Source organism: Lichenostomus cassidix, chromosome 4 (assembly GCF_008360975.1).
Source record: "Lichenostomus cassidix isolate B80296 chromosome 4, HeHo_3.0, whole genome shotgun sequence".
Taxonomy (NCBI): Eukaryota; Metazoa; Chordata; class Aves; order Passeriformes; family Meliphagidae; genus Lichenostomus; species Lichenostomus cassidix.
The window spans coordinates 70352614-70363348 of record NC_139484.1 but is presented as its reverse complement, the minus strand read 5'-3'; positions in this window follow the sequence as shown (position 1 = coordinate 70363348).

Below are 10735 nucleotides of genomic sequence, written 5' to 3'. Positions count from 1 at the left end.
AAACCTGACCACAATGGGGGCGTTGAATCATGATAAAGTTTACTGTAATACCAATAGTGTGCAATAGTTTTTCTGGAGGAAGAATGTAAAAATACATATGTAAAAATATCATTTACGGAAAAAGAAAATTCAGTTTGTGTATGAAAAAGACAAAAGTTAAATCATTCACAATAAAGAATTCTACATGAAATTAACGGAGGAATGTGAGATTTGTCTTCCTACAAGAGATGAAAAAACACCCTTTCAGAGACAGAGAGAAACCCTCTGCTGCAGCTGGCGTTCTTACTGGGACTGAATATCCTCCATTTTAGAGCTACAGATAGAGGAGCAGCTTTGAATAAACCTGGAATATCTTAAACAATTTTGGTGAATTTAGTCAGTTGAAGAATAATGTGGAAAAGAGCTCTTTGACCCTATATCACCCTACTGTTCTCCTTGGTCTAAATATTTCTGTAGTCAGAAAAAAAAAAATTGAAAAATATTCAGAAACTAATTGAAAAAGAAAAAGATTCAGAAGCTACTTTAAAAGGAGATAGTAAGGAGATTTTCAGGCTTTCAGAAATTTGAAAATCTCATAGTTAAACAATAGATTCAGGCCCCATGCATATGGTTGATCAGTTTTCCAGCATTCTCCCAAAACAGACTGTTCACCTCTAGTGAAGTGTTGTGGAGGTAATGTCTATCTCTTCCCAGACATGTTTTCCTTGGTCTTTTGACTTTGTCCTGCATTTTCCTTGTGTAAGTTCATCAGTGAAATGGCAGCATATATATACACCAGGGGATGAGTTTGAAAGCATTAATCTCACAGGGCAGGTTGCAGTCTTGTCAGTGGGAGAACTTGTTTTGCATGTAAAGAGACACACGTGTAGCCAAGTTTTAATGAAGGAATAAATGGATACCCTCTGATCTCAGCTAGAGTAAATATTTTTCACACTGCTGAAACATCTGCTGACTGCAGAAGAATATGACATCATAGCTGCTATCTTCCCAAAATAATTTTTATGGGTTGCACATCTACTTCTTTTCCCCAATATATGTTTTCATCCCATTGATGGAAATGTATACATTACCAAGGTAATAGGAAACATAAGAAATCCAGAATTCAGCAGTCTGCTGTGTATATCTGCCTAACTCCTAATGAAGTTGAGAGGACAGATTACAAGATTTTAAGAAAAAATGGCAGTCACCGTTTCTTTTGATCATTATTGATCATTATATATCTAAGTATTGTATATTGTAGTTGAAAGTAGCTAAATGCTACATGAATTTGCTTCTATAGAAGTAACTTCAGTGTACAGACAGGGCACTGTGGACAGAGTTTGCCCCTACAGCTGGTATCATTTATGCCTGGGTGGAGTGGTTATGCATGCCTAAATAGCCTATTACAGCACAGAACTGACCCTTATCCTGTTCTTTTTGTTATCCTGGTTTGTTGTTTTGCTGTGCTAGATCCACCAGCAAAGGAAATGGTCTCTCTGAAACTCAGGCTCCTGATCCAGTGCTTTGACAGTAAATATGGAAGTAAGAAGCGAATCTTCCCTGGCTCAAACACACATGTCATGTTACTGATACAGAGCAGAAATGTATCTCCAAGTAGACGCAACAGAAACCAAGGCTGTAGCCAGCATTCATGGTAACTGAGACATGATGTAATCTCAGACAAGGTCATCAGTGCAAAAATGCTTTCTCTATTTATTTTTAAGATCTTTCTGTAGCTGCTGGTTGTAAAAGGAAGCTGCTGCTCAAAATGCTACAAAGCTGAATGAGGTTTCTGATAAGCTGTTTGAGACTCACTGGTTTTCTCTCTGTTTAAGCCTCTGCACAGGAAATATTTTATACCTCAAAAAAATATTCCTGAAGGAACCAAAACTGATTTGGTTTCCTCAGTTTTTGTCTTTAACTGCTGGATATACAGAGCACAGATAATCTGTCTTCTAATACACCTTATGCAACCCACTGGGTATAGTTTTGCATACACCTATGAAAAATTTGCTAATAATCTACTTACCTGATGTGTTAGACAGTGATTTTCATTAATACATTATCTAAAGTACCTCTGCACACAACATTTCTGCTACTGCATTGTTTTCTCAGAATTCAATTTGCACTTAAATATCAGTATAAGTGACTATTAGGTGTGATTACACCATCTCATGTGAGTAACTAAGATACTTCAGGTGACCCCAGATTTTTTCTTTCTTTCTTTGTGTTCCAGACAGCTACAGAATTTCCTGATTAGATTTTTGGTATAGATATACTTTTGTATCATCAAGGAGTGACTTGAAGAGTTCATTTTTGAGGAAAAACAGTAAAGGTTTTTCTTAGGGCTTGCCTCTTACAGCTTTGATATATTTAGTCTCTTTTTTCCTCAGAGAGTGATATAAGAGGAAAACAACAAAGAAAATATATACTTTCTTCCAATCTGTCTTCCTGAGAAGCAAAGGTGTCTATCATGAACTGCCACTGGGGATGGGCAGCTGGGAGAAAGAAGTGAGAGTGGAGGAACACTTTGAGCGAGGAAATCTGAAATTTCAAGGATTTCAAAGAAATGCTGTTGTGCTCAGGGAGAGTTTGGAAGAAAAAATGAAGGGTTTGCATGCAGCTTTGGCGATCATTACCCACGTTCTTAGCAAGAGGTGGAAGCAATCTGAGGTAACCCCAAAAATGGGATCATACCTGAGTGTTGAATCTTCAGGTGGAAGATATCAGTGGATTGGTCTCTGAAGGAAACAGGGCTGTGAAGGGCTTTTCCTTTGAGAGTTCAGGGAGCAGCACACAGCTTCAGGAAGGTCCTGTTTGGGAACTTTGGATGTCAGAAAGAAACGTGCACAGCTAGGTCATTAAGACTCTCTTCTGCAGCAGTTTGAGTTAGGAAGGAGAAAACTGCAAGTGACTGGCAGCCAGAGAGGAGAAAGGGGTTAAGAGGTGAGAGGAAAGCAGAGTCTTTGGGGAGCAATTGGTTTCATTGCATTCATTTTGTTTGTGTTTTTCCATCAGTGGGGAATGGCCATAAGTCCACCTGCAGCTTTGGTCAACTCTGCATGATTTTTCTGTCTGCATACCACAGAGGTGAGTGTTTCTGATTTTCAGCAACAGAACAGAGGGAAATCCCATGTAGCCCACACAGTATCTGAAAATGGACACAGTGGGAAATGGGACAAAGCCTTTTGGATTCTGTTCACTTATAAATGTCTTATATGTGCATTGGCAAAGAGTGCTTGCCTTCTCCATTGGGGGGAGGGCTGAGAGACTGAGGGTCATAAAGGTGGACACCAAAGGCTTTGTTAAAAATTAAATTTTTACCCCTTTACAGCTTGCTTTATGATACATGCAAAGCTCTCATATACCTGAAGAGATTCTACATTAATCCCTGAATCTAAAGCAGATATTAAAGTATTCAAGAAAGAGTGATGTTTAAACACTAAATTGTTTTAGGCTATCTGTCCTCACGTTAAAAACATGGTCCTCTCCTCTATATTTTTCATTGTTATTATCACTTTTTAGGTCTCTGTTTCCTTATTCACCTAATCTCTGAAATACAGCTGTGAAAGTCAAATCTTGTTATCTGTAATATATGGGCCAAATGGCTTCATATAACATTTTCTGTATGACCCTAGCTCTTTCTATCATGTAGGCAATATTTTAAAAAGATATAGAAAAAGTATATTAATTGTAAAAGTTAATTGTAAAAGACTTTCAGATGATGTACATTTTGAATGGATAGTTAAATCCTTTGAGATTCTTTATACCTGTCTGTTGCAGAACAGAATGAAAACTGAAGTGAAATGATAGTGAAAATGATCCACAATCTGTATTTTATCCCAATATCGTCTGTGGTTGAAACAAAGGCATCAGATAGCCCTTGCATGTGGTCCTAGCTGAACTCTCCATTTCCCAGTGTTTGCACCCTGACTCCCCACAGATTTATCTTTTATTAGTCCTGGCATATTCCATTAGCATCTTTTTTATTTAATGAACCTTCTCAGGGGAACAGCTCAAAGATGATACAAGTGCCAGTTAATTCCAGGAATGCAAATGCTTCTTGGGTAGTTTAAAATAAGGTAAAATAAAAAAACCTCTCTGAAGTGGGAGTCTCCAATATGTGTAATGCAAAGTGACTTTGAAGTAGCTGATTAGACAGGACTATTTATTCAAAATTATACACTACTTGAAGGAGCCAACCAGGCTCCACAGTCAATTCTAAAGGAAATAGGATAGGGTTACCAATATGCAGCAGTTTTAATTCTCTTTCTCTGTGTACATCTTCATTCTCTTTCCCCATTTGCTTCACAAAAATGAACTTTAGTGAGGTGTAGTTACAGAATTGATATCACTCCCATTGTACATTATTTGTCCTGGAGATACCTTAACTTTGGAAAGTATGTCATTGAGCAAAGTGTAAAATAAATCTTCACGTGGAAAACAAACACAAAGGCAAAATCTTTAACTAACCACATTTAGGCTACTTTCATGGAATAACAAAAATAGACTAATATTCTAAACCATTCATATTCCCGAGGCAAGATATTTGCTCACTGTGAATGGAAGAGTGTAAATAATGGTAATTTTCCCTCCAAGCAAAACAGTTACCTATAACTGGCTGTTAAAACAACATTATTCTTGTTCTAATACATGCCCAATACTCTTAAGATTATATATATATATATATATATATATATATATATATAAATATAAGAGTACCTTTAGTTCAAGTGTATCTTCCTGACTAAAGTCTCATTCCAAGCATAGTGAACATAAAGTAGAGCTACAGTTTTCACAGAGGTGTAAATCTTCTGAGAACACTTGGAGGTAGAGAAGGTACATGAATGAGAGGACTGTTCTCAACATGAAAACTGGCTCACCTGAACATGCCATCTGAGAAGCCTCTTGGGGAGTTGTCAAAGGAAACACTGGGGAGAAATTCTCCATCCAATTACGAAAGTAGGTGGTATGTGAGGAGAGAACAAAGGCAGGTGAGAACAAAGTTGAGGATACTAAATTTGAGTATAAAATATTTGTAAAAACATCCTGAATTACTCAAACATGTCTCTTTGCATTCAGACCTTGAAAATAAGTTTGTCTGAATGACAAGCACCATCCAGTGAGACCAATTTATGTAAAATTTATGGTTATTTTTGAAAGGGTACTTGGATGCTTTCATCAGATATAAATGCATCATTTCTGCCTAACTCCCTCTCCAAAATTAGGGTATCATGATTGAATTATTATAACTCTCAGTACAGACAAATGTTTATATTGTCAAGACTTCTAAGACTTTTCTGTACATCAGTAGGTAGCAGTGGCTGGTTAGGTCTACAGTAGGTTTTATTGGGGTGTTTAACTGCTTGTTCCATGGTGGTCTATTATGCTGTTTTGTGACAAATGACTGCATGCAATTTGGCTGCTATATCATTAAGACAAGGAGAGGCATTTATGTTTTCCTCTATGTAATGTAACTGGTAATGTGTGCTCACTTTGGGGGAGTGATTTGCTTATTATGACAAATAGTGCATTTTTAAGTATTTAAAGATCTTTTTTTGGAAAGAGTCCCTCCTCTATGTATATATTGAAGGTATTGGTGTGACACAGCATGAGAACTTATGTATAGTTATCTGAAAAAACTTACCCATTCCCTATAACATGTTTAGATTGCTTTTTTAGACTCTATAAAATTTTAGCAAGCACTAAACATAGAACTTCATTCATCATCTTGCAAGCAAAGGCTGCCAAAGGAAGCCTACTCTTCCTGAGCTAAAAGTGGCAACACTCCAGTATTGGCAGAAATCAAATGAATCATTTCCTGCTTTTAGTTTTAGATAAATAATCAAAAAAGATTGTCTAGAGTCTGATCCAAAAGTAATTTTTCATAGCAAGGAATAAGACTACAGCTACAAAGACTTTAAGTGGGGAAGGTTATCCTGTTAATTACTTGACTGGAAAGGCCCTGAGGAGCCTATAGTTAGATCAAAATATCAAAATCCAATTTAAAACAAAATGTTAAATAATCATATTGACTTTTAAGTAGAGTAACCTTAATTCCGTTGAGAAACAGAGAAGTCAGCAGATATAATTTGCTCTTGATGCACTGAATGAACTTGGTCCAACAGGCTTCTGGTGGATCTGCATGCTTTCTGGGGGAGAGAGAAGGCAAAAAAGGCAGAGCAAGGGCAGCAGCTGCCACTGTAGAGGGTGGGAAGTAGTGATTGCTATGAGGAATTGCTATTTGTGAACTCTCTTTTGTTCTTTCAGTTCTTCCTCCTCTAGTATCTATCATAAAAGGTGTGTCTAGACTGCTGACAGGGCGATGTCAAGCTACATTTGGGTATGTATTGTAAGGGAACACCTATTTAAAAGGGTTGGAGGAGAAAATAATGAGGTAGAGGAACACTGCCCACAAATGGACTCTGGGAAATGAACAGAAAAGAGTGGTCAGACCAGGGCAGGAAATCAGAGATCAAAGAGAAACTAATAGACAGAAGAGTTGAGAAGGTTTCAGTTATAGGAACTACTAGAGCTGTGTTGGGAAGAGGGGCAGGGTGAGTGACATAAAGGATGAGATGAGGTAGGAAGAGGCCAGGACTCATTGCCTTGTGTCTCACAGAGGCTCAAAACTCACAGATAAGGTGTGCCTCTTCCTCATTTGTCTTACCTGTCTGACCTAACTGATGACAACCTTACATAGGAGGAGTGCAGACAAATGAGAGATCTTGACTGATTTGAGGCTGAGGAGTAACTAGTTCAGGAAATAACTCCTGGAGGAAAAAAAAAAAGAAAGACCAAAGGAAAATTATGGAGTCCTGACCATGACTTAATGCCTGATTAACCATCAACTTGAGTGTTTAGAAGCTGATAAAAAGACAGTTAAATCAAATATAAAGTAATAAGTAAAGTTGCATTATCTACACTATTAAAGGTAGAATTGACACTTTTGGTTTTCTTGCAGGTGGTAGTAGCACGACATTGCAACAGGCACTGAATGCATACAAGATCCAACCATCACCAGATCTACTTCTTGGGCTCTGGGAGTGTTGCTTTGCACGGTAGCTTCCCCCTTTTGCAACAAAATTCAGTATTTTTCTAGCAGAGGCATACAATGGAGTCCAGTTCTGCAACCAGCCCCAAGTGGAGCTTGTCTAGTAGAGCTGCTCTAGTGAAGCCCAATGCCCACAGTGAACAACAGCAGAGCCAGCTTGAATCCCATCATTTCTCATGATGTACTCTACCCCACAGTCCATGTTGTACCTATCAACAATGACAGTAAAATCACCACACAGCTGGCATTCTCAAACACTTCACCAGCTCTGCAGATAGCATTGGCCACATCTGGGCAGTCTCCCACTCCGTTACGGGAATGTCATGGGATTGGGAAAGTGAGCCTTCTCGGACATATAAAGGGAGTGAATCCAGTCATCTGACTCTCTAGAGTGGTTCTGAATCATGAAATATTTCTCATATTTATATATGTAATATAAAAATTATATATTGCAGATTTGTGGCTAAATCTAGTCAAGGATTTCTGTTCAGGATTTTGATCGTACGACAGAAATCTATAAACTTTTCTTTCCTGGGTTTATGACCCAAACCCCCAGCATTCTTGCACAAATCACAAGATTACAAGTCTGAAGGGAACATTTCTCTGAGATTTTGTTTGGACCTGAGTGAGGCATTTTTCACTCAATCTAGAATCCAAATCACAAGGGTATTCTTGGCATAAGTCTTGCAGTAGAAACCACTCAGAAATATGTGCGAATATTGAGTTGATATGTGGTTTTGGATCATTTCAAAGAGTAAAAGGTGTGATTTGCTGTCATTTCTGGGACAGAGACTATTAACTCTTTTCATGTCACCAGGAACAGAAGCATAGTGTGATGTCTTTATAACTCATATCAGTAGACATTTTGAAATCAATGCCAAGTTTTGGGTGCCAAAATGCTCAGACTGTAACAGCACAACTAACAACTGTTGCCAGATTGGGTGATTTTTATGACTAGTCATGCAGCATCTAGTTTTCTTAGTGCCTGAGCTGGTAAAAGCTAGTATTACATAACAATGTAATTTCATTCAAAATAATAAAACAATGTATTGGTTGAGTGTCTGCTTTCATGCCTGCCAACAGAAGCTTAAAAATGTGACCATACTGTAGACTAAGAATAACAAAACAAATGATACTTTCTCCTTAAATATGAAGTGCCAGCCAGTCTCATAACTTTTGGTGTCTGACTCATGATTTTTGAATGCTTGGGATTGGCAGTATTGTACTAATATGTTTTGTATCAAAATTCCACTTCAGAAAAACATAACTTTTTCCATCTAGAAATTTGTAGGTCAAGAGGCTACAAGGCATGGAAGAGGGGGGAGAAATGAAGGTTCCCTCTCAAAACAAGACCTTTTGATACTGGTTTTTTCATAAGGGATGAAACCCTGAAGGAGGACCCAGATTTCTCTTTTCTTGTGGGGCAGAGCTTGCCTGGCAGGGTGACTGTGGCTGTGCAGAGGGGTTGCTGTGTTGCCTCCACATTGTGACACCGCAGACAGCTCCACTGGGAAGTGCCAGTTCAGAATGCCCTGAAACTACCTTGTCTCTGCGCCCAGCCCAGAGCTGTGGGTGAATACCACATTTCTGCTCACAGTCATGAAACCCAGTGTCTTCCAAAATAAATATTGTTTCTTGGTTACTAATATAAATAAATGCATTGCACATTACAGTTTTGGAGAAGAATGTGCAAGACCAACATTTTTGAAGTCTAAACGAGAGGTCCTCCCTCTGTTTCTCTCTGGTCCTCTTACAGGGAAACTTCCACTTGAGTCAGTGGGAATTTACAAGACTAAAAACTACAGAGGCACCCCGAAGTACTTCAGGGTTTTGGTTTTTTTTTTTTTGTCTGAAAACAAGTATGATATTTGGATAGAAATTTTATTTGAGAAGGTGGAACAACTCTGGTGTTTCTTTTTTTTTCTAGTGTTATTTCTTGTTAAATAGTTTTAAGTTCTGTAGTTTGTAGCTCTCCAAAGGGAAAAGAGAATAATTTGTTCACTAAATGGAAAATTAAAGATGACAAATAACAGAGTTAAAAGTATGATTTATTACAGCTCACATCCTACTGTATGTCCACAAGTTCTTTTAATGCTTTTCATAGGAAACAAAACCTAGATTCACTTTCCTAGTGAATTTAGAACTAATTATTTTTCAAGAAGTTCTACCTTTCCTCTCACTTAATTTATGCTTGCCATAATTATATTCATCATCGTTGTGATAGATGATAGTGCTGGGAAGAAAGAGACAAGGAGAGAACAAACATTTCCATGTATTAATCATCAGCCTTTAAAAGCCACAGCTGGTTTTGGGTAGGGAATGGGACTAAATTGTCTTCTCATTCTTAAAGCTAAATCTGTGGTTTGTAAAGAATTAGTGATAGATCAGCCTTAACACTTAGCTGTTTGGATAGTGTTAAATTAATCTCTTGAAGACATAAAAGTGCCGTCATGCTGTGTAAATACTTCATGCCTCTTTTAAGTGTATAATACAGTAAGAAATTTAATAACAGTAAGCTTTCTCATCATGGTTGTACAACATCATGTCACAGATACCTTCTTTTACTTGGTGGAAACCAATGTGGTTCCATTGTAGATGATTTTGTTTTCTTTTTAATTAAGTTACTTCTTTTCTGTTTTTCCACAAGGTGTTGATTTGGGATGTGGTATTTCAAAGCCAAAAAGCCAATTTCTCAGCTGATTTTCCACCCTTAGTTTCAGAGCTTGTGTGTGGAGAGAAGCAGTTTAAAAAAAATGGTTTAGGCTAAACGTTCTGCTTTCTCCCTTGAAAAGGAGACTGCCCCACTGCAAAAAATCCTCCAGTCAATGCTATTCTCTAAGCAGTTCTCAAGAAGTGTCTGGGAGATGCTAACACCATGCCAGCAGTCTGAACTGCCTACTCTCAAACACTATCTATCACCTAGAAGTACCTAAAATATCTCAGTTTTGTGTAGACACCTTTTCAGAGATGCACATGTGATCAGGACTGCTATGGCATGGATAGGTAGAGTCAGGTTGTAGATATCCACCGTTCAGACAAAAGTCAAGATTTTTCATTTGTATTTCAAGAGTTTAGGAGAAATGGAAAAAAATGTTGCTGCTAATTCCCACTTTGCCTAGATTTCTATTAATAGCAGTATATTTAACATATAGCTTGACATGTGGGAGCTGAATGGTGATTTGATCCCAACTCCTAGAAGTGCCTATTTATCATCCACAGCAGAAGAATCTTGGTTGTGTGACTTGAAATAGTCCAAATAATTTTCGTGTGAAGCGAAGTCTCATACATAGTTGTTTGAATGACTAAACTTGATGTGCAAAGTAAGAAGTGTTAATTCTGGTTTTGGTCTGTATTTATTAAGGATAGAGATTATCTATGACTAGTGGTGTAGCATTTGTTTTGGTGTCTGCCCATGGCCAGAGCTGTTCCTTCAGGCATTTCCAGTGTAAGATGTAGCTTTTTTTCTCTACACAATTGCTTCCCTAAAGAATTTTTAGAATACTAAAACAAGATGCTATTTATTGACCAAGAGGCCACTTTGAGCTGCAACTTTGGCAGCTCCCAGAAATTTGACTTTTAATCAGGAATGATATAAACTTACTATGGTTGCTTAGAAATGAAACATGCCCCATGAGCATATAATGGAAAATCTGGAAATGAAGGGCTTGTGATGTGTAATTGGCAGGCTGAACCTCTTCTGGT